Here is a 25,966-nt window from a genome sequence, read left to right on the forward strand (position 1 = left end):
TACAAGTAACCAGTTGGGACGCTAGGAAAATGCCCAGAAGTCCTCTGGGAGAGGAAATTAATCATTGTAGTACCAGTTCTCTTCACCTCTGACTCCAGTTGTCTACCATCTGTTCACTTTATTAGGAAGTTTAAAAAGGAGAGAAGATAATAAAACTCCCAGATGTATTCACTGGCATCTATTGTAAGAAATCTGAGCGTGGGTGTTAGAACTAAGCACGTAACTGGAAAGTTAGAAAGTTAGATTCTCAGTTTGGGGTTGTTTTCCTTTCATCTGTTCATGACAGCACACCCTGTCCTAACATGTGCAATTGAGAACCCACTTTGAAGACCACAGGCACTGAAAAAAACATTCTTAGAGTGGGGAAATCTACAGTGTTCAAAATGGTAAAACCAGGCACCCAAAATACCTATTCGCTTTACCAAATAAATAAATAAATAAATAACCATTTTAAGCTTTAAAATGAGTGAGATGTAATATTTGTTGAACATTTATTATGTGCCAGACATTGGGTTAAGTACTTTACATACCCTTTAGTTTTCACAAGAACCCTCTGAGGTAGGTACTATTATTATCTCCGTTTTACAAATGAAAAAACTCAAGAATGGAAAGGTTAACTAACTCACCCAAGTACACAGTTAGAGATTGATTTGTGGAGCTAGAATTTTTTTTAGCTCAACCACTAAGCCATACTGCCATATCATGAAAGAATATTTCTATGAAACCTCAGAAAATTTGAGATTTGAAATCACCCACAGAAAAGATTGTGAAGGCTAGTCTCATATAATATCTGAGCAAATGAGAAAAGCAGACAACCATCCCTAACACTTACTCAGCATTTGCCATATTCTAGGCACTATGGCAAGCACTTCATGTGCATTTTCTCATTTAATTCTCACAATCCTATTAAGAAGGTTGCTATTATTATTCCAACACCCATTTAACCAGTGATGAAATGGAGGTATGAAAGAAGATCACACTGTGACCCAAGACCACAGGATAGATTTGAACTCAACTCTGAGTCCAGAGCTAGAGGTTTCACTTTGGAATTAATATTTTAAACAAAATCATGCATGAGTAGGGTGGGGTTGAGCTTGAGGATATCTCAAACACTTAGGAGTTTACAGTGTAAAGTACTTATCTTTTCTTGTTTTAAAACTACTGATACTTCTGTGGTGATTGTGCAGATTTTTCATGAGAAGATTAATAAACTAAGAACTTTAAAAAAAAAAGAAATACTGACACAGACAATATAATCCATCCATTTCTCTTTCACTTAACATTCTAATCACCAGATTATTGCCTTTGGAGAAGGCTCCTGTATCTAATAAATATTTGAAGACACATCTTTAAAACAAGGAAGTTACCTAACCCAAAGCGCTAACTCTAACAAGAATTCACCACCTATTTGCAGTCCTGACTTGCGTGTCTGGTTACGCCATAGATTCAGGGGCACTGGAGCATATCAGAGGCATTTATGAACTTAAGGTGCTCCAGGAACTTAAGATACAAAGCAAGGCAGTCTAAGAAGAATGTCACATTTTTGATAGGCAATGTCCTTTCTTTATGTGAGTTTAATTAAGACAACACAATCCTTACTTTTAAAATAAAAATATACAAAGATGAGAAAATTCTCACGGAAGCATCAAAATATTGAGTGGGTAGAACAGACTCTTATTTCCCGTGAGTGGCTAGAACAGTCTCTCATGTGAGTACCTAAACACCTATTTAGATCATTCAAATGCCATACACGTCAAAACACTCCAACTTAACACTTCCTTTGAAGTCACGACAATCAGTTTTTTATTAGTGTCATTATTTAGCATTTCTATAGCACTTCACTTTTGACAGGTGCTTTATAATTATTTCTACTCTTGGTTAACTCCTACTCATTCATTAGCATGCAGTTACTTTCTCAATAAAATATATACATTCCTTGACAAAACTGAATCTAACCAAAACCAAGAGGTTCTTATATCAGAATTTCAGACAAACATGTATCCACAGGACAAATGAGGCAGACAGACAGATGATAGATGGATAGATGGATGATAGGTAGATAGGTAGATAGATAGATGGATAGATAGATAGATACAGTGACATATAAGAAAATAATTCCAAGGATCAGTAACATTCTTGCATTCTTGTCTTGGTTCAACTGCAGCTTGGGATTATCAGTCATGTCCCTATGTTGCCAATGACAGCATGAATAAAAGAGAGACCAGTGGTCGCATATGAACCAAAATTGCTGAAAGAGTAAGTGAATATGGCAGAGACTGCTAATTATTAGCCAGTGTCCAGTCTCTCTTTCTTTATGTAATAGAATCTCCAGCAACTCATCTAGGCAGTACATTTCCCAGCCTCCCTTACAGCTAGAAGTAGCAACATAACTAAGTTCAGGCCAATGAGATGTGAGAAGAATATGTGCAGCTTCTGAGTCATCTCCTTAATCATAAAGCTGCTTGCCATGGACCACAATGAGGCTGGTTAACATCCATCATCATACATAATCACAAACTTTTTTCTTGTCATGAGAACTTTTTAGATCAAATCTCTTAGCAACTATCAAATATGCAAAGCAGTATTATTAACTATAGTCACCATGCTGTACATTGCATCCCCATGACTTATTTTGTAACTGGAAGTTTGTACCTTTTGACTGCCTTCACTCATTTCTCCCACTCCCCACACCCTGCCTCTGCTAACTACCAATCTGTTCTCTGTATCTATTAGCTCAGTTTTTTCTTTTGATTCCACACATAAGTAAGATCATGTGGTATTTGTCCTTTTCTGTCTGACTTAATTCACTTAGCTTAATATCCTCAAAGTTCACCCACATAGTTGCAAATGGTAAGATTTCATTCCTTTTTATGGCTGAATAATATTCCACTGTATATATATTCCATATTTTCTTTATCCATTCATTCATTAGTGGACACTTAGGTTGTTTCCATATCTTGGCTACTGTAAGCAATGCTGCAATGAACATGGGGGTTGCACAAATCTTTTCAAGTTAGTGTTTTCATTCCTTCAGGTAAATACTCAAAAGTGGAAATTCTGGATCATATGGTAGTTCTATTGTTAATTTTCTGAGGAACCTCTATGCTCTTTTCCATAGTGCTACACCAATTTACATTCCCACCAATGGTGTACAAGGGATCCCTTTTCTCCAAATTCTTGCCAACACTTCTTATCTCTTGTCTTGTTGATGATAGCTATGCTAACAGGTATGAGGCAATATCTCATTGTGGTTTTGACTTGTATTTCCCTGATTATTAGCGATGTTGAGATCTTTTCATGTACCTGTAGGCCATCTGTATGTCTTCTTTGGGAAAATGTCTATTCAGATATTCTGCCCATTTTTTAATTGAATTGTTTGGGGTTTTTGTTATTGAGTTGTGTGAGTTCTTTATATATTTTGGATATTAACCCCTTATCAGATATATGATTTGAAAATATTTTCTCCCATTCAGTAGGTTGTCTTTTCATTTTGTTGATAGTTTCCTTTACTGTGGCAAAACTTTTTAGTTTGGTATAGTCCCACTTGTTTATTTTTGCTTTTGTTGCCTTTGCTTTTGGAGTCAGATTCAAAAAAATCATCACCAAGATGAATATCAAGGAGCTTACCACCTATGTTTTCTTCTAGGAGATTTATGGTTTCATTTCCTACATCAATTCTTTAATCTATTTTGAGTTAATTTTTGTGCATGGTGTAAAGATAGGGTTCCAGTTTCATTCTTTTGCATGTGGCTGTCCAGTTTTCCCAATACCATTTATTGAAGAGACTGTCCTTTCCCAATTGTACATTCTTGACTCCTTTGCTGTAAATTAGTTGACCATATATATACATAGGTTTATTTGGAAGCTCTCTGTTCTGTCCCTTTGATTTATGTGTCTGTCTTTACACCAATACCATACTGTTTTTATTACCATAGCTTCGTAATATAGTTCAATATTAACAATATCAGGCAATGATGCCTCCAGCTTTATTCTTATTTTTCAAGATTGCTTTGGCTATTTGGGAACTTTGGTGGTTCCATACAAACTTTAGGATTGTCTATCCTATCTCTGTGACAATGCCATGGGCATGGGTATTTTGATAGAAATCACGCTGAATCTGTAGATTGCTTTGGGTAGTATGGACATTTTAGCAAAATTAATTTTTCCAATCCATGAGCACAATATCTTTCCATTTGTTTGTGTGTTCTTCAATTTTTAAACTAACATCTCATAATTTTCAGTATATATTTAAACTACCACAAGTTCTAAATAAATTTCAAACAATTTCAAGTAAGTTAACAATTCTTACTGAAGCTGAGAAACTCAAATAGCATACAACTGATTCATCAATACAAAAGATTTCTTATTGTGCTAATGGTGGACCTGAGACTGTAAGTTCTCAGAAGGCAGGTATACGCCTTATTCATTTTTTTTTTTATTTCGTAAAATAAACAAGCAGGAATCATTTTATTTCTACTGTCAAAGAATTATCATGAATTATTCAAGATTTAATTGCATCAGGATAAACTAAGCTTTCACTGTGGTTTCAATACAACAGATCTTTGCAAAGCTAAATGAGCTTACTGACTGCTGAACCTTTTAAATTAACTGAGTTTAATTTTCACATGACCAATTGTTTTTATGGCTTATATAATCATTGACCATTTTTTCAAAAGCATTTAAAATGACTGAAAAACAAAGGTTTTCCAAAGTCTATGAAATAAGTAAAATCTTATCAATTAGAATTAGAACATTTACCTTCCTCAAGGAAAAAAATGTTACTGGCTTGAACAGTTTTATCTACTATGAGCTGAGAAAATGAATTCCCTTGGAAATTTTGTCTCAATTTTACTAGCAAATATTGAACTACTTAGAAGCTACTCACCAGTCTTAAACCTTCAGCTCACATCCCACATTTTAATCATCCCAAGCTAAAGGCTTACTGTCTTGACGCTGGGTAGCAGCGCTTCCTCGCGGCTACCGAGTAAGAAGCTCACCAGCTCATTAGCAGCCCTCTGACCTTGGCCAAGCAGCTGACAAAGCAATCCCATTCCACCTGCGCGTTCATTCTGATTTGCAACAATAAGACAAGACCTGGATGGAAAGATGATGGAAAACTCAACTGGAAATTGTCTAAGAGTTACACTCTTCCTTGGGCAGAGAACCAGGGAGCTTAGATCTCTGAGACAGAAGCACACAGATCCGCCAGATCCTCTACACAGTCCTTGCTTACTGTGTTTTTAATTTAGATAAAAAAGAGAGTTATGATTACACAGAAAACATCAACATCTGCAGAATTACAAATTAAGAAAATGCCATGGGAAACACATGTGTTTCAGTCCCTTTCTGGAGCTCTTTTACCATCTGCTCTCTTGGAAGGAACTCAGGAGCTGTAGTACTTGAGGAGATTCTCATCTGTAGGTTTGAGGATTTCCTTATCTGCCATATTCACTACCCACCTGGGAGCAAGACCAAAGAAAATCTGCCTTGGATCTTTTCGAGTACTGAGCATTTTGAAGAGTTCATCTTTCGTGATATCAGGTAAAATATAACCGTACTTCTTGGCGAGCTCCAGTCTTGCTTCAGGAAATTCAGCAGGATCCGCCAAGTAACCGCAATTCCTTGCATCAGTGTAGTAGGGTACCAGTGTCTTGGAGGTGAGCATTCACTTGGGAATGGGTTGTCCACGGAGAAAGAATGCAATAGGTTTGCACAGAATTTCCAGGCTTCGCGGGTCGTAGAAGGCCGTCATGATGACACCCCCATTCTTCTCGATTGCAGCGATGGTCAGCTCTGAAGCCAGCTGTACTTCAATATTAACTTTCGCCTTAAAGGTGTCAGCACCCTCCTCTACCAGCTGGACACCATAATCTCTTTTAGATGGCTGGAAGGTCACGCCTCTCCCATTGACAAGTTGGGTTAAGTCAATAGGTTATGTAGGATAAACTCGACCCAAATCAAAAAGATACTGCAGCCTGTTGAGAGTCAAAGGCTGATACTGGTGTCTGAAGCTATGTCCTTCATTAAACCCATATTTTGGGATTTGAAGGTAAAATGGAGTCTGGCCTCTCTCAAAGCCCAGCCGGGGCCGGGTTCTTCTCTGTCGTTCTCCCTTGTGGCCCCTGTCACATTTTCTACCTCTTCTCTGACCTCTTGGTCATCTTTCCGGTTTCCTGGAGCCCGGGTTTGGCCTCAGGTTAGCCAGGCTCACACAGGGCAGGACCCGCACCAGGTCCAGGGCCTGGGGCCCCCTTGCCCCGCACTGGGCCAGCCATGACCCACGCACCCAACAAGTTGCAAGGGCGCTGGGCCGCCACAGCCTGCCTTATTCATTTTTTATCCTCTTCCTTCTTTGTACCTTAACTCTAATATGTAGATAAGCACCAATATCTTGGAACCATCTAAGGATTAAAAACAAATGCCTACTACAGAATTTATTGCTATTATCTTTATCCCAATGACCCTCATGTTCTGCCATTTGCTGGTTCTGAGAAATGCAACCATATTTTTATTAGACTTATTGTAGAGCCTGTGAAAATTTAGACCTGCAGACATTAACTTTTTTGGATGTAGAATTTATTCAGCATCTCGTCTATGCCTCTTTCTGTGTTAATTACTTCCATACAACATTACCCACTTAAAGCAGACATCATCATCTCCACTTAAAAGACGAAAAAACTAAGACATAGATTAAGTGATCTGCCCAAGATCACATGGCTGGTAAATAATAGAGCTTAGACTAGAATACAGTCTTCCTGACTCACCGGACAGTCTTCTTTCTGAGAACTCTACCCAATTGCCTCATCAATTTCTGATACAGTTTTACATTTCAAACTTTGGACCCCCAAAAAAGTGGGGGCATAATAATGGCCAGGTATTGATGGATAGGAAAATTAAAAGGTAATCCTACCCAGAATATAAAGATCAGGAAGGACCATGGGTAAACATATCAGAGCAATTCTTCCCTGAATAAAAACTGGGAAACTTTCCAAGAAGACATCACTATTAACACAAACATTTTTATTCACTTTTGAAAGTTATCATCTAATTCAACATAATTCTTCACCATATGTCTAATTGGAATCTGTCTGGATTCAAAGATGCTGATGAGAGTGAATATATCAAGGTCAGGAATTGTCTAGCTATACAAGACGCTAGGTGGTTGAATTGTACATCTTTTTCCCATAAAACTTTACACTTACTTAATGAGATATACCATATGCTCAGTCGTAGACGTTTTGATCAGAAGAGGTCCAAGAATAGGAAAAAGCAGTGTTTTGAATTTCCACTTTGATGTTGTTTTGTTTGTTCATTATTATTTGTAATTTAGTTGGCTCTAATTAAAGCTAAAGAGAGAAGATGAAATAAGTTAACTATGCAATTCTTAGTCCTCATAAAGGGAACATAAGAGTATCTAGGAATCTTGGGTGCCAAGTAAATATAAACTTGGTTTCACATCTCTGAAATTAAACTTCCCACTTTCCAGACAGAGAAGTCCAGTGTGAGACCATAGGCAAGCCTTTTTAAGAGGAAATTACAGTTGGAGATGGAGATATTAAAATTCATGATTCTAAAAAAGTGTTGTGACATAGTTTATGGCAATGACTCTCACCCATTCCCAAAGAAAAGCATGATTCCAGTCAAGAGGTGACCCCATCCTCTTTACCCACGGATACACTGCAGGCAACTTTGCCTTTCACTAAACAGGGCTTTCAGAGTTTTAAATAAACAGGTAAGAGTTCCAAATAGTGAGTTAAGAAATGCTGTATTACTGGCTTCCCTCCAACTGTGTACTAAATAAGGGTGGGGCTAGGTAAATGCAGGGAACCAGCTAGATTGCATTGAAAGACCTATGTAGGAGATACTTTGTTTGATGGACCCAGTGAGCACAGATAGTCCCCTCCCACTCGGCATGTCTAAAGCATACCCTTGATTCTCCGTGCTTCTGATGAAGTTTCCGCTTCAATGGGACAATGGCTTTCTATCAAAGAGTGTCATAACATCCTATCAAAGAGTGTCATAACACAGAACTTTTCTAATTGGTGTGGAGAGCTCTGCAAGAGCATATTCGTTGTAAGCCATAGCATCACCTCTCTTTAGGGACAGGGAACAAAATTTAAACACACAGGGAGACAGAGAGATAATGAATTGCCTTCTTGGCAACCCACCACTCTACTGCCAATGGGATCGCTGTGACAAGTTATGAAATTCGAGTCAAAACATTTAACTCAGCCACTTACTCAAGTGGTAGACCCAATTTTAGGCACCCCACAGTTAGGGCACCAATAGAGAAAAGTCTTCTCTTCGTTTTCTGCAGTAGCACATTTAACTTTTAGCATCTATGGGTGTTCTGTTTCCTCTAATAAGGATATATCTGTCTGTAAAGTATACACACGTATTTCTACCAGCGTAGCAATAACTGATGAATACAGGAAACTATAATAATCTGGATAGTTCCAGAGAAACATAGGAACTAGACTAAGAATAAGAAAAGATTACTACTGGAAGTCTTTCAGAATAATCTGATAGAAACAGCCTATCAATAGGGTATAAGAGGGTGAATTAGCCAATATGCCCCCAAAGAAATGCTGATTATACCAACTTAATCCATAGCTCCCAGAAGATGAGATCTCTGGGTCACCCTAATGGAGCCTAATGATGTAAACCGTACAAGCAAGGCAGGAAATTCTGTGGCTCAAGAGTCAAGAGTCAGGTTAGAGAACAGAGTGAGCTCTAGGGAATGAGCTGGAAGTGGGAAAGTGGAGGAGAGGAGTTCGAAGATGAGTCTCTGAATTGACTACTCTGGGTCCCCACGTGCTCACTGAGTCAAGGCCTGACAGAACCTGGTTACAGGCTTTTGTGAGAGGTGAGGGCTCCTTAGTGGGAATATACTAACACATAAATAAAATGCACCCATTTTAAATATGCAATTTGATGAGCTTAGACAAATGTATATACCCATGTAATCATCACCCCAGACAAGATATAGAATACCTCCATTATCCCAAAAAGTTTCCTCAAAAAAGTTTCCTTTATAGTCTCACCCTAAGCCGCAAGCAAGCACTGATCTCATTTCTGTCACGGTGAATTACTGTCTGTTCTTGAATTTCATATAAGTGGGGTCTTACATTATATATGCTCTTTTTGTCTGGCGTATTTGGTTAAGCCAATGTCTTTTGTATTCATCCATGCTATTTGTAGTGGTAGCTCATTCCTATGTACTACCAAGTAGCATTTCACTGAATGGATAACACCACAATTTCTTTATCCACTCACCTGTTGATGGATAGTTGAGTTGTCTCCAAGTTTTGGCTATTATGAATAAAGCTGCTATGAACATTCATGTACAAGTCTTTGTGTGGACATATGCTTCCATTTCTCTTGGGTAAATATCTAAGAGCACATTCCTGAATCATATAGCAAAGTGAATGTTTAACTTTACAAGAAATTTCCAAAGATCCTGTACCATTTTGTAGTCCCACCAGCAACATATGAGAGTTCCAGTTACTTCACATCTTTACCAGTGCTCAATATTGTCAATCTTTAATCTTAGCCATTCTAGTCTGTGTGCAGTGATAGCTCGCTATGGCTTTAATTTGTATTTCCCTGAATAATGTTAAACATTTTTTATGTGTTTATTGGCCACTCATATATCTTCTTTTATGAAATGTCTGTTCAAATCTTTTGATCATTTTTAAGTTGTGATGATTCCTGCTACGTTGACTTCAACTTTCTACTAAGGATGACAGCACTTCTGGTCAATTTGATTTAGAGCGAGTAATTTGAAGCTCCCTAATGGCACTGCTAGGCTCAAAATTATTAGCCAGGGTTCAAGTGAAAGGGTCAACAACACATGGAATGCGTAAATCAGATCATATCACTCTCCTGTTTAAAATCTGCAAATGGCTTCCCTTGGCCGTTTTATTCCAATTAGAGTAAAATCCAAACTCTTTACTTTGGCCCCCAAAGCCTCACGTGATATGACCTCTGTGTCCCTCTCCAACTTCACCTCTTGCCACTTTTCCCTCACTCACTGTGCTCCAGACACTTCACTCTTCTTTCTGTCCCTCAAACACGCCATATTTGTTCTTGCCTCTGTCCCCTCTGCTTGGAATTATGTTTGCAAAGAGCTCAGTGTGCTGCCTTCTTCTAATCATTCAAGTCTTAATTTTAATGTCAAGACTTCCCTGCCTAATCCTGATAAACAGCACCCCTCAGTCCTTCTCTACCTAGCAATTGTCACTATCTGAAATTATTTTATATTTTATGCATGTTTATTGCCTGTTTTGCACCCACTAGAATTCATACTTCAAGAGTACAGAACTTTATCTTGGTCACTGATGCATCTCTGTGACCTATAAACAATGCCAGGAGCATAGCACCAGCTCATTAACTGTTTTTTGGAAGGGAGACAGGGGTTGAGAAGAGAGGAAAAGAAAGCAGGTTTTCAGAAAAGCAGAAGATAAGGCCCCTCATATCCAGACTCTTACTCTATATGCAAAGTGCTTAGCTCAGGGCTTGGCACAAAGGCTATTTCTCTTCCCCCTCAGCTGTTTGTCCCTTCAAAAGTCCTCAGCCTCTAGAATCAGAGTGGCCTTTGCCAGAGCCATGGAGGGCCATCGTTGGAGAATGCACCATATGGATTCAATCTGAAGGCATCACCACCTTCCAGGCCCCCTAGTCACAACCCAAGGTGGTTTGATTTGTGACATGAGGTTGGTAAGAGGAATAGGGTAGACTTGTGGGGGTAGCTTTTGACCAGAGAGGGAAAAGGGACATTTCAGATATTCTTTTATAAACAACCAGTCTCTTTTTGGATAGCCTCAAGTTTCTGGAGCATTCTCTCTTCCTCACCGTGGCTCAAAGCTTTCAGCTTTCGCTCTGTTTTTATCCTTTTCTCTGAGCCTCTTCAGTGGCAAAAAGCTTCAGCTTGCTTTCTCTGTCATATTCCCATCTGCCACTTCTAAACCTCATTTGTATTCCTTCTAGTTTGTAATCTGATCACTTTTATCCTTTATAACAGACTTTAGACTCAGTTTTTTAATTCAAATTGGAAATTCAGTATAAGAAGTGGTTTTCTTTTTCTCTTCTCCTTCTAGTTTTCAAATATTTTGCTTCTGGTCACTTAAAAAATTATGACGGATGAGTGGGTGGATGGATAGATAGATAGATAAATAGATAGATAGAATATTATCCATATTATATTTGTGTCCTTGTGGTTTGGGAGCATCTTTCAAGGGGCCCATGGCTGGTGACCACACAGAACTACTCCAATACTTGCTATGCATTCTATATCCAATGCAAGTCTATGAAGCACCTGTTCTCTGCCCACATACCAACTAATAAACAAAGTCTCCCCCCCTTCTAATTAGTATACTCTCTATAGAGCCATAGACTTTCTCCTCATATTTAGTAACAAATCAAAAGAAAAATTAAATAAAAACTACCCCCAAGGTTTGAGCCAATTATATATATATAACACTTCCTAAATTAAATGAACTCCTTTTCCTTTCAGATTCCCTCTACAGCATTCTTTTGTGCATTCAATCATTCATTTCATAAGCAGTTAGTAAAAATCTGTCATGTGCTAGACGCTGGATATAGGAAAGAGCTGGGGAGGTGGCTGACATGTACAGGAAACGCTTAAAAGTATGCAGTTCCCACCTTTAAAGTCCTGTATTCTTAATGAAGTACTAAAAAATTACACATCATATGTTGTATTAATCAGGGTTCTCCAGAGAAACAGAATCAATAAAATGTGTATAGAGAGAGAGATTTAAGGAATTGGCTCACGGAATTGTGGAGGCTGCAAAGTCCAAGATTCTACAGGGTGAGCCAGCAGGCGAGAGACCCAGGAAGGAGTTGCAATTTGAGTCCAAAGGCCGTCTGCTGGCAGAATTCCCTTTTCTCCTGGACAGGTCAGCCTTTTTAAAATTAAAGCCTTCAACAGATTGGATGAGGCTCACCACATTATGGAGGGTAATCTGCTTAATCAAAGCCTACTGATTTAAATGTTAATCTTATCTAAGAAATATCTTCACAGAACCATCCAGAATACTGTTTGACCAAATATCTGGTAGTGTGGCCTAGCCAAGTGAACACATAAGATTAACCATTGTGTATGTGAAACAATCAGAGAACAATATAAGTCAATCTATATTAAATACGATAAACTGAAGGGTCAAATCATAGGTGATAAGAGTGTTAACATTTACCGAGCACTATTAGATGCCAGATCCTCGGCAGAAATTAGTTAATACTCACATTAAACCTTTGATACATTATATATAATATCTGCTTTTACAGGTGAAGAAGATGAAGCCCAGAGAGTTTGAATAATTTGTCCAAGATCACTCAGCGAGTATTCTAACCCAGAGAAGTGTGGCAACAAAGTCCCTGGAAAGCTAGGCAATATAGTATTCCAGGTGCACAAGGAGGGTAGTGGGGGAAAGCTTGGCTTGGTAACATTAAAATTTCTTCCCCTAGAATGTAAACTGGTGCAGCCACTATGGAAAACTGTATGGAGGTTCCTTAAAAAACTAAAAATAGAGCTACCATATGATCCAGAAATCCCACTCCTGGGCGTATATCCAGAGAAAACTCTAATTCAAAAAGATACATGCATCCCCTATGTTCATAGCAGCACTATTTACAATAGCCAAGACACGGAAACCACCCAAGTGCCCATCAAAAGATGACTGGCTTAAGATGTGGTCTATATATAAAATGGAATATTACTCAGTCATAAAAAAGAATGAAATATTGCCATTTGCAGCAACATGGATGGACCTAGAGATTATCATACTAAGTAAGGTAAATCAGAGAAAGACAAATACTATATATTACCACTTATATGTGGAATCTAAAATATAATACAAATGAATCTATATACAAAACAGAAACAGACTCAGACATAGAAAACAAACTTCCGGTTACCAAAGGGGAAAGGGAAGTGGGAAGGGATAAATTAGGAGTATGGGATTAAGAGATATGAACTACTGTACATAAAATAGATAAGCAACAAGGATTTACTGTATAGCACAGGGAATTATATTCAATATCTTGTAATAAGCTACTATGGAAAATAATCTAAAAAAAAAAATATATATATATATATACAGATATGTGTATATATGTATAACGGAATCACTTTGTGGTACACCTGAAACTAACACAATATTGTAAATCAACTGTATTTCAATTTTTTTAAAAAAAGTTCTTCCCCTAGAGTGAGGAAACATCCTTTTTCTAACTCATGATGTTATAATCTAATTTTTCACTAACTGATTCTTTATGTGTGTATATCTTCCTTAGGAATAGAATTCCACATATTCATGAATAAGCATGTAACCACATGTGCATGATAAATAAAAGTAAGATTTAATTACTATTCTAGCATGTTTCATTATATGTTTTAACCAATAGTCATGGACAGAGGTATTTAAATTCCTTTTTTGAGGTGGGGGGAGGGAGGGAGACTAACCAAAAACATATCTTCTTAAATAGGACATCTTGATAGCTTTCAGTTTTTTGAAATTACAATAATCTTATAATGAACATTCTCACGTGTATAGCTCATCATGTCCTTATGGTAAACATCTAGAAGTAGAAACATTTTATCAAAGTAGTATTTCAGTGTGATATTAATTTCCCTTTACCTGAGGTTAATTGAGTTAATACCTTTTCATATGTTTATTGGACATTTAGATATTCTTTTTATAAAGTGTCTGTTCAAGTCTTTTTGGCCCATTTTTCTATTTGGGTTAACAGTATTTTTAAATTAATTTGGATGAGTTCTTTACATATTTGGATGAGTTCTTTATATATTGCAAGTATATTCTCCCACTCTCTGGCTTTCTTTTCATTCTCTTATTGTTATCTTTTGCTGAACAAAAGTCCTTAATTTTAACTTAAGCATTTTTATCCATCTTTTTATTTAGAGTTAGTGCTTTTTGTGTCCTGCTTAAAAATCCTTGCTTCCTCCTGAAGATATTCTTCTCTGTTTTCTTCTGCAAGTTTTATTTTTTATATCCTGTAGAAGGTTTTTCACACCTACAACTACGATCAATCTGGAACTGACATTTGTGAATGATGTGAGGTATTTATTGTAAAATAAAACACAGATGCAGAAAAATCACACAAACAAATGTACAGCTTAGTCAATTATTGAGTCAAAGACCACCCAGGTCATGAAACAGAACTTTACCTACCACACCTGGAGCCCCTCCATGTCCCCCTTCCAGGTCTAAAACCTCTCTCAGATCCTGACTATTGAGTGCTTCTCATCTCTCTCTTTCTGTTTTTCATTTCTTTTTTATTTAAAAAAATTTTCCTTCATCTCACCTATTTCTCTTAAAGCATTGTCTGTTAGACTTATTTATTGTGTGTTCCTTCTAGCTTAGTGTTTGTCTGAAATTATTTTTTCTTTTATTTCTAATTCTTTCTTTTTTAACTACTTTACTGAGGTATGACTGACATAGAAAAAAGCTGTATATATTTAATTTGTACAACTTGATGAGTTTGGAGATAGTATACATTCATGAAACAATTGCCACATTCTATGACATCAACATATCCAGCACTTCCAAAAGTTTCCTCTTGTTCTTTATTACCATCATTATTATTATTCTGTGATAAGAACACTTAAGATCTACCCTGTCAACAAATTTTTAAGTATACAATACAGTATTATTAATTATAGGCAGTTTGCTTTACAGTAAATTTCTTGTGTAACTAAAACTTTGTACCCTTCGACTAATACCACCCCATTTCCCCCTCCCTCCAGCCCCTGGCACCACCAGTCTACTCTCTGCTTCTATAAGTTTAGCTATTTTGGATTCCTCATATCAGTAGTATCACGTGGTATTTGTCCTTCTGTGTCTGGCTTATTTCACTTACCCTAATGTCCTCCAGGTTCATCCACGTTGTCACAAACGGCAAGATTTCCTTCTTTTTTAAGGCTAAATAATATTTTATTTTATTAAATATCACATTTGCTTTATTCATTTGTCAATGGACATTTAGGTTGCTTCCATGTCTTGACTAGTGTGAATAGTGCTGCAAAGAATATGAGAGTGCAGATATCTCTTTGAGATTCTGATTTCAGTTCCTTTGATGTAAATCCAGATGCGGGATTGCTGGATCATATGGTAGTTCTAATTCTTTCTGAGTCCTGTCACCTCATTTCTATGTTTTTCTAATTCTGATTTGTGAAGTTGTTTTCTTTCTTCATGCCTTATATTTTCTCCATGTCTTTTAGCTCGCACTGAAATAGGAGTTTACAGATTTCATCTATTCTGTTCACATGTCTTTCTGGTCTGGTTTAATTGTCTGTAAGGATGATTTTTTTTCTTATCATTTTGCATGGGATTTTACCTCAATCATTTCTGTGGCTTATTCCTCATGTGAACTTAGTTTTCCTAAACTTTGTTTTATTTTGTTCGTTTTAATTAATTTTTATTGGAGTATAGTTGCTTTACAATGTTGTGTTAGTTTCTACTGTATAGCAAAGTGAATCAGCTATACGTATACATATATCCCCTTTTTTTTGATTTCCTTCCCATTTAGGTCATCACAGAGCACTGAGTAGAGTTCCCTGAGCTATACAGTAGGTTCACATTAGTTATCTATTTTATACATAGTACCAATAGTGTATATATGTCAATCCCAATCTCCCTGTTCATTCCACCCCCCCTTTCCCCCTTGGTATCCATACATTTGTTCTCCTATGTCTGTGTCTCTATTTATGCTTTGCAAATAAGATCATCTATACCATTTTCTCTAGATTCCACATATGTTTGTTAATATACGATATTTGTTTTTCTCTTTCTGACTTCACTCTGTATGACAGTGTCTAGGTCCATCCACTTTTGTATGGAGGCATAATTCAGGGCAGCTTTTCTAACTTCACAGAGCTCCCTCTTCTGTTGCTTTCTTATAGTATTCAAAAACACAGCAGCTTACTTTCTGAGATTTCCAGAGTCTGTCCCCATCTCCCACTTCTATCTTGACCTGTTGTTTCCTTCATCTGTTATGTTATCCCTGTCCTGCTCATCTGGGTCGCAGTCCAGGAAGAGAATCCTGGATGATCAGTTTTGAGAATTCACAAGGGCTAGATTTTCCATCCTCTTCAGACCTTACCATTGTCCCCTTGGCCTAACCCATTATTAGAGTGAGCAAAACCCCTCCCAGATGGGATGTGTCATTTTCATGGATTGCAACTTGGCCCATCAGGCTTTTCAGTAAATACCTATAAGTGACTTTGAAGATCTCCTCTTCTCAAGTCAGTCAAACAATGCTTTGCTTCCCACTGCATTCCCCCCTGAAGATGCAGGTCCTATGTAGATACTATGACAGTTGGTGTTCTTCCTACTTGCTTGTATTTTGAAATTCATAGGGATATGTTATATCTCAGGTTGAGATTGCCAGAAGCATCTGCTGAGATGGAGTTTAGAGGGCAAAATGTTTACTAGGAAACAACACAGATAAAAGGAATGAGAGGAAGTGGGACTGGGCAGAAGGAGATGAAGAACTGCAAGGCAAGTCTGACAATGCTGCCAACAGCCCAGCAGGGGGTGTCTGGAGCAAATACTGCTTGTCAGAATCGTCCCAAGCCAGGTCAAAATGGCCAAAAGTTTATACCTCATCTCATCTGCTCATTGGATGTGGGCTACCCTGAAAATGTGTGATTACAGGCAAAGCAACTCTCTGCAGCTGAGGCATATTCTGAAGCAGCTGAGAGCTCCCCATAGCTGGGCAGGAAGTCTTGCCTTGGAGAGCGTATCTCTGTGTCCCATACATTGTCACTTGGTTTTGTTGTAAATATTTTCTGCTGCAATTTTATTTGGAATTGCACTGACTCTGCAGATGAATTCAGGAGAATTTACAACTTTAAAATACTGAGTTGTCTAATTCATGGAAATGATATATTTCTTTACTTGTTTAGTCTTACAGTTTTTATAAAGTCCTATAATTTTCTATATAAAAGTCTTGCATATCTTTTGTTAGGTTTTTCTCCTAGTTATTTAATGGTTTTGGTGATGTGATATTATTTTTAAATTTCATTTTCTAATTGCTGCCATATATATATATATATATAAAAGATTTTGTATATTGATCTTATACCTAGTGACCTTCCTAAATTCACTCATCAAACAGTGTTTCTTCAGATTCATTTGGATTTTCTAGACACATAATCATGTTACATGCAAATAATAATTTATCTGTTTGTTTCCTATCTTTACACATAGTATTTCTTTTATTTGCATTTTTCTCTGTCTAGGATTTCCAGGAAATGTTGAATAAAAGTGATGACAGAGGCATCTGTCTCTTTCCTGGTATCAAAGGGAAAGCTTTCAATATTTCACCATTAAATATCATTTTACTGTATGTTTTTTGACAATACATATTTTTAGATTAAAGTTTTCCTCTATTCCTAAGTTTTTAAAATAATAATTTTAAGTATTAAATTTTACCAACTATGTGTTCTTCAACTTATGAGAAAATCATTTTATTTTTCTCCATCATACTATTAATGTGAGTTACATTAACTGATATTTTTAATATTGAAGCAACCTTGTATTTGTAGAATAAAAGTAAGCTGATTGTGACATAGTATCTTTTTTATAAATTGCTAGATTCCATTTGCAACTATCTTGTTTAGAACTTTTCCATCTGTGTTCACAGAAAGACTGGGTTTTCTTTCTTACAATGTCTTTATCATGTTTGCATATCAAGGTCATGTTAACCACATAAAATATATTGAGAAAAGTTACTTTTTTTTTTTCTATTCTCTGGAAGAATATAAGAAGGATGTTATTTCTTAGAAAGCCCAGAGATAAACCCACCCACCTATGGGCACCTAATCTATGACAAAGGAGGCAAGAATATACAATGGAGAAAAGAAAGCCTCTTCAGTAAGTGGTGCTGGGAAAACTGGACAGCTACATGTAAAAGAATGAAATTAGAACACTCCCTAATGCCATACACAAAAATAAACTCAAAATGGATTAAAGACCTAAATGTAAGGCCAGACACTATAAAACTCTTAGGGGAAAACATAGGCAGAATACTCTTTGACATAAATCGCAGCAAGATATTTTTTGACCCACCTTCTAGAGTAATGAGGATAAAAACAAAAATAAACAGATAGGACCTAATGAAACTTATAAGCTTTTGCACAGCAAAGGAAACCATAAACAAGACGAAAAGACAACCCACAGAATGGGAGAAAATATTTGCAAATGAAGCAACTGACAAAGGATTAATCTCCAAAATATACAAGCAGCTCATGCAGCTCAATATCAAAAAAACAAACAACCCAATCCAAAAATGGGCAGAAGACCTAAATACACATTTCTCCAAAGAAGATATACAGATTGCCAACAAACACATGAGAGGATGCTCAACATCACTAATCATTAGAGAAATGCAAATCAAAACTACAATGAGGTATCCTCTCACGCCACTCAGAATGGCTATCATCAAAAAATCTACAAACAATAAGTGCTGGAGAGGGTGTGGAGAAAAGGGAACCCTCCTGCACTGTTGGTGGGAATGTAAATTGATACAGCCACGATGGAGAACAGTATGGAGGTTCCTTAAAAAACTAAAATTAGAGCTACCATATGATCCAGCAATCCTACTACTGGGCATATATCCAGAAAAAAACATAATTCAAAAATACACATGCACTCCAATGTTCATTGCAGCACTATTTACAATATCCAGGACATGGAAGCTACCTAAATGCCCATCAACAGAGGAATGGATAAAGAAGATGTGGTATATATATATATATATATATATATATATATATATACAATGGAATATTACTCAGCCATAAAAAGGAATGAAATTAGGTCATCTGTAGAGATATGGATGGACCTAGAGTCTGTCATACAGAGTGAAGTAAGTCAGAAAGAGAAAAACAAATATCATATATTAATGCATATATGAGGAATCTAGAAAAAAATGGTATAGATGATCTTATTGGCAAAGCAGAAATAGAGACAACAGATGTAGAGAACAAACGTATGGACACCAAGAGTGTGGGGAGGGGGGCGTGGGATGAATTGGGAGATGCGGATTGACATATATACACTACTGATACTATGTATAAAATAGATTACCTACTGTATAGCTCAGGGAACTCTATTCAGTGCACTCTGGTGACCTAAATGGGAAGGAAATCAAAAAAAGAGGGATTATATGTATACATATAGCTGATTCACTTTGTTGTACAGTAGAAACTAATACAACATTGTAAAGCAACTATACTCCAATAAAAATTTTTTTAAAAAAGAGAAATAAGTAAATAAATAAATAGATAGATAACCAACAAGGACCTACTGTACAACACAGGGAATGCTGCTCAATATTCTAACCTAAATGGGAAAAGAATTTGAAAAAGAATAGATACATGTATAACTGAATCACTTTGCTGTACACCTGAAACTAACACAACATTGTTAATCAACTATACTCCAATATTAAATAAAAATTTAGAAAAAAAAAAGATTAGGAGAAGTTGAGCAATCTAGGCTTGTCGATATCTATATGGGAAGATGTTTCCTTTAATAACTGTAAAACTACTCAGATTCTCCATTTCTTGATTTATCATTTTTGGTAAATTGATAAATTGTTGTTATTTTTCAGGATTTGGTGTCCATTTTATCTACATTTTCAAAATTATTCACATTAAGTTCTTTATAATACCCTCCTACTTTTTTATAAATTTTGTAGGATGTGTAGTGCTGTCCTCTTTTTAATTCTGGATATTAATTTTGTGCTTTCACTCTTCTATTTCCTTATCAGTCTTCCTAGAAGTTTATCAATTTGACTTATCTTCTCTAAGAACCAAATTTGGCATTTTTATTCTCTCCATTGTATGTTTGCTTTTTACTTCTTTAGTTTCTGTTCTTATCATCATAGTTTCCTTCCTTCTACTTTCTTTGGCCTCAATTTTAAATAGTATTTCAGTTTCTTAAAGTAGATACTGGTCATTGCTTTTTCAGCAATATAAGCTTTTTTAAGGCTATTAATGTTCCTTTTTACATGGCTTTAGCTATATCCTACAATAAGTTGTGCTATGTCATATTTTCATTATCTTTCAGTTCAAAATATTTTCTAGTTTCCATTGTACTGTCTTCTTTGACCCTTGCATAGTTAAGTACTTTATTTCCAAAAATTTCAGCCTTTTCTTGTTATCTTTCTGTTCTTGTCTAGCTTAATTGCATTGAGGCCTGAGAACATAATCTGTACAAGTCTGTCTTTTAAAATTTGTTGAGAAATGTTTTATGGCTCGGCATCTGTTAAATTTTGGTAATGTTCCATGTTGCTTGAAAAAAAAGCATACTCTGTTGATTGCAGTATTCTATATCTGTTGATGGCACCAATTTTTTTAGTTTCATTAACCATATCATTAAGATCTTCACTTATAGTTATTTGTGTGTGTGTGTGTGTCTTTTAGTTCTATCAATTACTGATTGATGTGTTTTGGAGTCTCCCACTATGATCATAGAGTTCTACATTTCTAATCTTAGTAATACCAAATTTTGCTTTGTATATTTTAAGCCTAGCTTATTAGGTGCGCACAAATTTATAATTGTGTTATCTTTAAGGTCCTTAGCCTCTTCTATCATTTTGAAATGTCTTTTTTCATTTCTAGAAATGTTTCTTGTCTTCAAGTTTACTCTGACTGACAGCAGTATAGCTTTCTTTTGTTTAGGGTTTGTATAGTATATCTTTGTCTATTCTTTTAACTTTCAGTTTTTCTTTGTCTTCATATTCAAGGTGTGTCTCTTCTAAGCTTTATATAGTTGGGTATAGTTATTTTTAAATATGGTTTGGTAACTTTTGTCTTTTGACTGTAGAATTTATTCCATTGACATTGAATATACTTACAGTTTAATTTGGGTTCGTATTTATCAACTATTATTTTTCCTGTTTTACTTACCCCCTTTTTTTTTTTTTTTGGCCATGGCCACACAGCATGTGGGATCTTATTTCCCCAGCCAGGGATTGAACCTGCACCCCCTGCAGTGGGAGCACAGAGTCTTAACCACTGGACAGCCAAGGAAGTCCCTCTTCACCATTTCTTCAACCTGTTTTATGTTACTATTTCTCTCCTTCTTGTCTTTAATCAATAAAGTATATTTTTGTTCCATTTCCCCTCTATTAACTTGTTAATTATTATTCTACTAATCTTTTAGTTGTCACCCTCATTTACAGAATGCATTCTTGATTTCTTAGAATACAAATTAATTATTTTATCAATTCCCAGACAATGTTAGGTCCTTAGAATAGTTTAACTCCATTTACTTCACCATCACCTTTTAAATTATTTTTATTTTCATGCCTTTTAGTTATACATATATTTTAAAATCTATAAGCCATTATTATTATTATTATGTATAGCATATATTCCATTATATTTTCCCACCTATTTACCTCTTCTGTGGCTCTTCAGTTATTCCTGTATTTTTGTGTTTCCATCTGAGATGATTTTGCTTTTGCCTAAGTACCTATCTTTGGTACTTTGTTTAGTGCAAGTCTGTTTATTGAATAATCTTCTCATTTTTTGTCTGGAAATACTTTCATTTCACCTTCTGTTTAAAGGATATTTTACTGGATATAGAATTCTATGTTGGCAGATATTTTCTTTCAGATCTGGAAATTCTGAATGTTACCTAATAGCATTAGCTAATTTAAGCACAAGTGAGCTTATTAAAGTGGATTTTGATGTCTGCAACTATGAACCTTGATGACTACAGGGTTGCAAATCACTAGTCAGGTGTCCTGTTGAATAATAATGATGAATTTTAATTATACCTTTATCATACTCTAATTTCTTATTCATACTTAACATTGCTTCTAGATTATGTATCATATTTTACTGACTACTCCGTCTATTCTCAGTAAAGAAACAAGTTCCTTATTTTTTCTCTCTCTTACATTAAATATCTCATAATGCAGGTCCCTCTCACTTCACTACTTTTTCCAAATTTTACTGATATATTCCCTTCCATTTATTCTTCTGGGTAATCTTAAGAATTGTTTTATAAAGTTCCCACATAAGTGTCATTAGGGTTTTGATTTAAAAACAACATATTTGTAAATTAATTTATATTATATTTACAATATTGTCTTTACTCCAGCAATATTATGGCTTCTCAGTTATGGAAGTTGCATGTCTCTGAGAAGATGTGAGTGTGAGTATATATCTTGTACATTGCATCTTACTTTTGTTCATAGGTATAGAAGCTTTTGTTGATACTATAAATGAAATACTTTTCCACAGTGTTTGTTAACTGGCGTTATACAGAAAAATCCATGCAGAGTTCTCTAATTAGTTATAATCACTTTTCCTTAATCCTTTTGGCTTTCAAGCTGGACAATCATATAACCAGAAAATAGGGATAATTTTGTCTTTTATTTCCCAAAACTTATGCCAATTTTCACACTAAATTAGTTATAACTTAAAAGAAAATATTAAATAAGAGTTATGAAATATGGCATATTCATAAAATGTAATGAACTACTGATCCACACTATGACATGGATGAACCTGAAAACATGCTAAGTGTAAGAAGTCTGTCATAAAAGACCAAATATTATACCATTACATTTATATGAAAGTCCAGAATAGGGAAATTTATAGAGAGAGAAAACACATTAATTGTTGCTTAGGGTTGGAGGTGGGGAAGGAATGTGGGGATACAGGGGTAATAGCTAAAGAGTACAGGATTTCTTCTTGAGGTGAGTCTCAAATTAACTGTGGTGCTGGTTGCACATATATGTGAATATACTGAAAACCACTGCATTGTACACTTTAAAAGGATGAATTGTATGGCATGTGTATTAGATCTCAAAAAAAGCTTAAAAAAAAAAAAGAGTTTGACAACTTGCTTCTTTGTCTTGTCCTGACTTTAAAAGAAAAAATTCCAAGCTGGTATTTCAGTTCTATATAATTTTGCTTACAGTTTTATATAGCAAATCATTTTGCTCCAAGGTCTCATTCCCAACCTTCTGTGCTTTGATATATAGTGAAGAGGCTGGAATTCAAAAACTGCATTTCCTAAGACACTCTTGCCAGCTGACTTCTGGCAGATTCTGCCAATGGAAGGCACTACTGGAAGACTGGAGGACAGAAGAAACAACACTCTTCCTCCTTCTGGTTTCTGATGACATTTCTGGCAGTAGAAGCAGCAGCGAGGACGATGTCAGCTTGCAGCAGCGGCAATGGCCCAAAGCAGCAGCAGTGGTGGTAAGTGCAGGATCCTGGGTCCTGCACAGCAGCTGCCTTCAAAAACCTTGAGCCCTTGTGGCTTAGTGCCCTTGACTGCCGGGAAGCGTTGTCCCTCAAGCCCCGAGGGTACTGTCGTTTACTGCAATTACTGGTTTTAGTAACCTCACCTTCCTCCAGTCCTTCCATTACGCTTGTAATCAATTCCCATATTAAACTTCTGTTTTACATATACAGAGTGGTTTCTGTTTCCTTGAGTGAGCCCTAACTGATAGACAGAGTAAGGAATTTTTCCATTCAAATGCGAACAGTTCTCATCAGAATGGATGTTGAATTATGTCAAGTGCTCTTTTTGAATCGGTTAAGAGGATTGTATTGCTTTTCTCTATTGATATTAATGAAATTAATTACATTAAAAGATTTCCTAACATGGAATCATTTTCACACCTTAGGTTTAGGTTCCCCCAAAAGCAGAGCCCAATATAGGTACCTAGGTACAAGGTGTCTACTTGAGACATGATCCCAGGAAACTGGAGTGAGGGAGTGGGGAGAGTGAGACAGGGAAGGAGGAAAAGAAAAGAAAAGGTGCATGGATGAGCTGATGACTACTGAGGGCAACTGGGGTTTAATTTATTTTGGGGACCCTCAGAGGAATTGGGTATGATGCACCTTGGAATGCCTCCTCATTGACTTTTTATTTTTTATTTATTTATTTATTTTTGGCTGTGTTGGGTCTTCGTTTCTGTGCGAGGGCTTTCTCTAGTTGCGGCAAGTGGGGGCCACTCTTCATCGCGGTGCGCGGGCCTCTCACCATCGTGGCCTCTCTCGTTGCGGAGCACAGGCTCCAGACGCGCAGGCTCAGTAACTGTGGCTCACGGGCCCAGTTGCTCCGCGGCATGTGGGATCCTCCCAGACCAGGGCTCGAACCCGTGTCCCCTGCATTGGCAGGCAGATTCTCAACCACTGCGCCACCAGGGAAGCCCTCCTCATTGACTTTTAATCCCAATGATAGAAGGTTGTCTCTGGGGACATAAATTCCTCTGCACCTCTGGGCCACACCTCTGGCTGTACCTCTGCATGTAGACTGAGCAAGCACCCAAGGCTTGGAGAAGTCCTGACGCAGATGAGCTGAAAGACCAGCTGTGGTGGGAGGCAGAGGCAGGCCAAGGGATGTGAGTGGAGCACCAAGGCAAATGCAACACCTGTGTTACAGAATAAACCTGCCTTAGTCCAGCTCATTTATTTTTTTTAATCTGATACTTTTGTATTCAAGTTAGTTTTATATGTGGTTTACTTTGAGCATTAGAGTTATTATAAAATGAATTGTGAAGCTTTGAAATATTTAAAATAGTGTCTCTTTCATGAAAGTTTTCAAGAACTACTTGTAAAACTATCTGGATCCAGTGCTTTTCCAGAGCAAAGTCTCAGATGGCCATTTTTTGCATTTCAAGATGTGCCTTTCTTTGCTTCATTTGAACCAGCTATGAAAATAGGATGTGATTGGTCTACTTATGGGAACCAGCATAATTGTCCAAATGACCGGATCTCTACTTTTGCAATTCATGTAAAAAAGAACCCACAAAGCAAAAATTTCCATTCCATTTAGATATAGATATAGATGTAGATCATTGACATAGATATGGATTTTTAACTGTGTTCATTTCTGTTAAGAAAAATAATATTGAGAGAGTACCCAGAGATCTTGCCCACCAAAAAGGTCACAAAGAATTGCTGAATTTGTTTATAATATTCACTAAAAACAACTGAATTCTTCACACTCAGCACTTGTATTACAGTGCATCAAGGCATGTAGAATATTCTTTATATAATAAAAAAAGAAATATACCTGAGGAAAGAGGCAGCAATGCAAAGGTGGAGGGGTCCCTGGGGCATTAGCAAAAGATGTTTACATTTGGAGAAAGTTCATTTTTTTCTTGTCATGAAAAACAAATTAAGATTTTGCATGAGATGTTTTGACTTTCCCTTCAGTGCAAAACCATTTTTCCTCGAATAATTTACCTAATAGACATGAAGAACTGCTATCAAGCCTTTTCTCCTCCAGTTACAGCAGCGAGAAAATTATTTTACATCAGCTGCTGACAACTAGTATCCCTCTCAGGGGCACATAATGAGAGAACTGTCAGGCAGGATGAGTGTCCAGTACAGAAATATTTAATTAATGCTCTCATCATGCCTCTAGGTAATTCTTCACAGAACTAAGGATATTAGAGAACACCCTCTGATCAGTCCAGGGAATTTTTTAAAAAGTTGCTGCTGAGAGAATTTCAGTTTTCATTTTTTTGAAATCCAAGTTACCTATAAAATTCTATGGACCTATTTTTAATATGCTTAAAATTTTTTTGTAATTCAGAAATATTACATAACTTTTTTATTGTGGTAAAATATACACAACATAAAATTTATCATTTTAAGTGACATGACATTTACAATATTGCACAACCACCAACCCACTTCCAGAACTTTTTATCATCCCAAACAGAATGTACCCCTTAGACAACATCCCCCCATTCTTCCCTCCCCCCAGCCTCTATTCTACTTTCTGTCTCTGTGAATTTGCCTATTCCAGGTCCCTATATAAGTGGAATCGTACAACATTTGTCCTTTTGTGACTGGCTTATTTCAACTGGCATAATGTTTTCAAGTTTCATCCATGTCATAGCATGCATCAGAACTTCAATCTTTTTTTTTTAATTGAAGTAT

At 36.5% G+C, this 25,966-nt stretch overlaps 1 pseudogene across 1 annotated transcript in view; it reads right to left on the reverse strand.

The window, feature by feature from the left end:
- Nucleotides 1–25,966, reverse strand: part of LOC309625822 (large ribosomal subunit protein uL15m pseudogene) — a 28,195-nt pseudogene extending 2,229 nt beyond the window's left edge. The window contains exon 1 of the transcript XR_014249426.1: nt 1–25,966. The product of XR_014249426.1 is annotated as a large ribosomal subunit protein uL15m pseudogene (transcript).

Source organism: Balaenoptera borealis, assembly GCF_965194805.1.
Source record: "Balaenoptera borealis genome assembly, chromosome: 3".
In the NCBI taxonomy this organism is placed as follows: Eukaryota; Metazoa; Chordata; class Mammalia; order Artiodactyla; family Balaenopteridae; genus Balaenoptera; species Balaenoptera borealis.